General features: G+C 37.0%; 1 long non-coding RNA gene across 1 annotated transcript; it reads right to left on the bottom strand.

Moving 5' to 3' along the window:
- Nucleotides 1-1,949: 1,949 nt before the first annotated feature.
- Nucleotides 1,950-4,977, bottom strand: LOC137476623 (uncharacterized). The gene is made up of 3 exons (XR_011000470.1): nucleotides 4,679-4,977; nucleotides 2,756-2,894; nucleotides 1,950-2,039 (listed from the first exon to the last, which is right to left on the bottom strand). It is a non-coding gene; the product is annotated as an uncharacterized lncRNA (long non-coding RNA).
- Nucleotides 4,978-5,556: the final 579 nt, after the last annotated feature.

The following is a 5,556-nucleotide window of genomic DNA, read 5'->3' as shown; positions in this document are numbered from 1 at the left end:
AGAGAACACTGCATTTGACCTGAGGGGGTGGAGAAGACTTCCAAAATTGATTAATAGCACTGGGATTATGGGCGTATAGTTGGTTAGAAGTGTATAATATCACAGGGTGGAAAACTTAGAGTTTAGGTTTTTAGACTATAGTAATGGATATGAAACAAGATGGAGGGTATAGGGTGTTGTCTTGAGTTCCTTTCTCTTCCTTCTTCTTCCTTCTTCTTCATGGGTTTGGGTGGTATCTTGCAATTGGACATAAAAGTCTGCATTGCAGATATTGAGGGATCAGTTATTGGGTTAAAAGGGAAAATTATCTAGGTGTCATTTCTTAATTGGGTAGTTTAGTTTTAGTTCAGCCTTAAAAGACCTTGAAACTGAACATCTGGGACCATTTTTGTGCTGTTTTCCTGCATGCAAGGTCTGGTGCAGACAGTGCTGGAGTTTTGATGAGATAAAAATAAACAGAAGCTGAAGACCAAAAAAGTCCAATGTGTCTCTCGTCCCTCACACAGAACTGCTCCAGGAGGGCTGTCAGGGGAGCCCCCATGGAGAAGCCCAATGTGGGACCACCAAAGCCGTAGCTTAGTGTTCCGAAAAGAAGGCAAAAGAATGAAATTTACTCCCTACTACTCTTGAAATGGCATTTACAGTAAAAACCATTTTTCACTGAAAACAAGGGATATAGGGACACAGGACATCATTACACCATATCACACTGATTTGCCTTACAACATAGATAAATAGCTTTCACTTTGCCTTTGCCTTCTTTGACAAAGAATTTATTATACTGAGGAAACATTTAGGTTTTTTTATTTTAATGAGGAGAACTTAAACATTGTTAAAGTCACCCATAATTCTCTCTTCTTGCTATTATTTATGTTTCTTTTAGGTAGGTTTGCTAAACTCAGAAGCTGTATTGTGATGGACTTCATTAAAAATATTTCCATTTCATTCTTCTTTGAGAGCTACATTTTCCAGGTTGCCACTTCCACAGCCTTTGTTCACTTCAGCAGTACAGGGGAGAGCTTTTTTTTCTGTCCAAAGAATGCAGAAAAGCAGCTTGAGAGTCAGTTGATTATGTACATCAAAATGTCTTCTAAAAATGAAAAAAACCCTATTTTCTATTAAAATATGTTTATTTGCATTAACTATATTCCTGTCCTTTATTAGCTAGATGAATTTTCCATTATTTCAGGCCTGCCTGACATTATACTAACTAACTTTATCCTTACCAAGCACTCACAAGTATTCAGATTCTTCTTGTCTGTTGTATTTCCTACTTATTCCACAATTTATTTTCTACAGTAGGAATGTTAGTGTCCAGGACTTACCATAGACAATTTGCAGAGAATTCTTCAGTGCAAGTTCTCCAGAACTACTTGCTTTAATAAAAAAAGATGAAACACTGATGTAATATATAACAGCCTCTTTATCTGCTAGTGAAGTAAGTATTCTTTCTGGCTATGTTTATCACCTGCTTTTTCCCAAGCATAGATTGCAAATATTTCCACATAGTGTTGCTTTTCCAGTATAACTTACAATTTTATGTCTATCAAGTAATGTGTGTGTTGTAATGCTACCAAATAATGTATCTTAGAAATTTATATAAAAATTTGGAAGCTATGTTTCCATAAATATTCATAACATTCTTGTCCTTGCCAGATGTTGATTTTTCCCTGGTATGCTTAGATTTTCTCATCAGTTTTCTGTATTTCAGAAATTCTAATTTATGCTGATACCTATTTCTCCTGTTTCCCCTATTGTCATTTGCCATCCACAGTAATTGCTGCCTTCATTCATCCACTGATTTGTAGCTTTTTAACAGTCTCTAATAAAATTTTTTCATTTAAAAATCCCAATTAACTTTAATATTCCTCCCACTAACTTTCATTAACTTTTTTGAGCCTTGATGAACTGTGTTTGTGTCTGTTTGTGTGTGATATTTTCCTACTTACCTCAATCAACATCAATGAGTTATTAACAGTGCTCCAATGCATCTTTCAACATCGGTCCAGTGATTAAGTAATCAGGAGTTATTTTTTGAACTGAAATTACACTTGAGTTAAGAGATGATAGACTGTTCTACAGAGCTGCATAATATTTTACTGTTCGGTGTCTGCTTCCATAACTGAAGTCCTTGCTAATAAAATTTCATTTCTTTCCAGATATATAAGGATGGGTTTAAGGACTAGCTTGCCCTGTTTTGAGATTTGAATCAGTAATCATTTATGTGTACTCAAGTTTCTATAGAACAGGTTTATGAGTAACTCAAAACAATTCAGGGGAATTTTAATACAGAATACAGATATCATCCTCTCCATTTCCTCTTTCCCCATCTTATTTTGTATCTGTTCTCTTCTTCTTAGCTTAGCCATAAATGCACAGGATTGAACAGAAAAGTGCTTAGATATTTATGATAATTTCCTGCTGTTCTTGCCAGCTCATATTGAGATTTTATCCCTGATGTGCTGGCACACAAGTTTTTTATACTCTAGTTCTCGAGAAATTAAAGTAAAAAGGTAGAAACAGGAAGTTGAGTTCACCCACAAATTGCTCAAGGGGATGAACTCAAAATTTGTATTTTGGCACACCCCCTTCAAAGCAGAAGAGCCACAGGTTTATATCTGCAAGCAGAGATAAACAGGAAATAATGCAAACAAAATTTTATTTCTGCAAGATAAATATTTAATTTGATTTGACACATAGTGTTGAAGAAGAAAATATAATGTATTTTCCCAGGTCGATGAGGTCTCCTGTATACCTGAATTCCCTTTCCAGTGTCTTTTGATGCTTTCCTGACTCTGAAAATGCCAGTGAATGGAGTCCAACAGTGTCTTCAGAAATGTAACCTCTGCTATCTATTCTGAGCAAGTTGATGGCACAAACTATACATACTACACCTAGGTTTGTGCAGAAAAAAAAATCTTGTTAAATCCTTATCAGATTTTTACTAAGTGCTTTCCAATAAGACTATTTCTCATTATTTTAACAGAAATGAAACAAAAAGGGCCCTATAAAATTCATATTTGGGAAAATAAATTATATATTTGCTTACCTCCAGAAACTACACATTCCAGCCTTTCTACCTGGATTATCTGATTCTTCTCTTAGTTTTCAATGAAGTAGGGATTTCTCTTTTTTTTTTTTTTTTTTTTTAATGTATTTAGAAATTTGTTCTTGTTTTTCCCTTTGTTTGGTATCCATGTAACATGGCATACATCATTGGGTGGATGAATTAAAGGGCCTTTGCTGTAAGCTTTATTTTTCTTTAATTAGAAAACTTTTATGGCAAACCAGCTTTCACCATACCTTGTTTTAATGAAAAAGCCTATTTATCTGTCAGAACTCACTGGAGATTGAAATTTCATTTGGAAGTTTTCATGACACTCTATTCATTTTTCAATCACAGTTTGAGCCTCTGAGTTTGACTGTTGGTGAGCCACACAAAAACTCAAGACTGAAAATTAATTCTGGAATAAAAACCTGTTAGTATAATTCAGTTGTGGATAGGCTGAATCCAAATATTGGTGCTGAGAATAGAAAAAAAAACATCTAACACACTGGGCAAGCAATTCATGATGGGATCAGAGTATAGAACATTGAAAATCTTAATAATGCAACTAATTATTTGGGCTTGATCACAACAGGCTGTATCCTGTATTGAATGCCATATTGAATCCTATATTGAATCCTATTATATCCTATATTGAATGCACAAGAACTCATGATCTGAAAATTTCAGCTGAGAAGAGATCAATGTCCTATGCTGTCTAGAAAGAATTAAATAATCTATCATTGCTCTACAGGGACAATTTCTTTTTAATTAAGTTGGTATCTTCTGCAAACCTCCATGTCAGACTCTCAGAGCCTTTAGAACTGCAAGAGGAAAGGAAGAAACTAAAGCAGCTGTGGAGTCCCCACACTACAGCACCTGCCAGCTCTGGAAGGGCCATTGTGACAGGGATGGATGTGGCCCTGGATGCAGGTATGTAGTTTAATTCAATCATAGTTTTGTTTATTGGAATGTTTAAGGACTCTCTGAGGTATAACTCTTCAGTATGGGTCAGTGTGCTTAATGTAACCATCTCCATGTGAGGGACAATAAACTCCATCATCAAGTTTCATAAACATGTCTCTAGCAGAGTTGGTGAGGAAAAAGCCTTCTCTGTCTTCAGGAAGGGAAGGGGGTCATAACTTTCAACAGGAGATCTAGTTCTGGTTTGCATCACCTTTATTGAGGACCAGTGTACCTTCTTGCTCATTTACTTTCACAAACTCCTACTGATTTCTACCTAAAATATAACCTACCAATGAGGTTTTCAGGCTGCTAAGAGGAGGGTGAAAAGAGCATTGCCAAGAATAGTCTACCTGTGAAGGCTGACTAATCCTCCCAGCCTTGAAACTAGCTTAGTACCCACACAGAAGTCCAAAAGCCTACCCTATATTTTTGTAAAGCCCCTGGGGTTTGAGGAAGAAGTTAACAATCTTCTCTTTGACTTCACTGGCTTCTTTATGCCAATCTGCTCAGGGTTTCTCTTCTGAAGGATACAGAACACAGTGCATCGGTTTTCCTTAACAGAACTCTGGCATTTTTTTCTCATGTTTCAAATCTAGATCACTTTATTTCTGGGATAACACAAGGAGAGTAGATGCAGAAAAGTAATATCTGTGGAGCCATACACACCTGCTTGGCTTTTCTATGAAAATCCGTATGACTGCCAAAGAGAGACATTGAGATCTGAGCAGGTTTGAATGTGCATTTGAACACCGGAGGAGGCTCAAAACAAGGAAGCAGCATAAAAATAGAACAAGGATGTTCTATCTCTCTTTGCTGTAAAGAGGCAAAATTATGACAGTGGGGTGCGTTCAAACTGATGCATACCAATGACAGCATAAAATCCAGCAGTCGTCTCAAAATTAAAACCCATTTCTACAGGAATAATAGATTTTAAGAAACCATTGTCTTTTACAGGTGCATTTCAGCAGGTAGGCAGAGAAAATGGAAGTGATCACACAGTCTGAAACGATATCCAAATAATGTTTGCAAAATGCCATTTGTGGTGTCACAATACATGGTCCTCCATCAGGCATTCCTTAGAATGACAATGAAGGAGTTCGTATGGGAAGCAATATGTTATTTGTGTTCAGACCTGCCCTGTAGGTGCTGTGAGGGAACCTTCTGCCTTGCCTGTTGAAAGCTGAGCCACTCAGAGCCGTGCAAGCAGGCCAGTTGATTGGCACTGAAATTATGGCTTTTCTCAACCATTCTTCAGTGGCCCATCTGTGGCAAGGAACTGTGGAACAGCTTTACAGAACAGGCACTCAGCAATAATTTCTTCAAACACCCCCTACCAGCTAGCTATTTCTCCTAGTCTGGTTCTAATGTGAAGAGCATGGCTGCAGGTCTGGTCTTGGACACAGCAGAGGCAGTTCATCATACTGTCTTTCAGAAGTGTAATTTACTCCTTTGGGGGTCTTTTACGCCTTTTCATGGGCTCAGCTAGAACATTGTTCTCCAGATGCAAAGTACAGTATTTTGTTATTTGTTTCTCTGTGCTTGAG

This window comes from Anomalospiza imberbis, chromosome 6, assembly GCF_031753505.1.
Source record: "Anomalospiza imberbis isolate Cuckoo-Finch-1a 21T00152 chromosome 6, ASM3175350v1, whole genome shotgun sequence".
Classification (NCBI taxonomy): domain Eukaryota; kingdom Metazoa; phylum Chordata; class Aves; order Passeriformes; family Viduidae; genus Anomalospiza; species Anomalospiza imberbis.
This window is presented reverse-complemented; position numbering and strand designations above follow the sequence as displayed.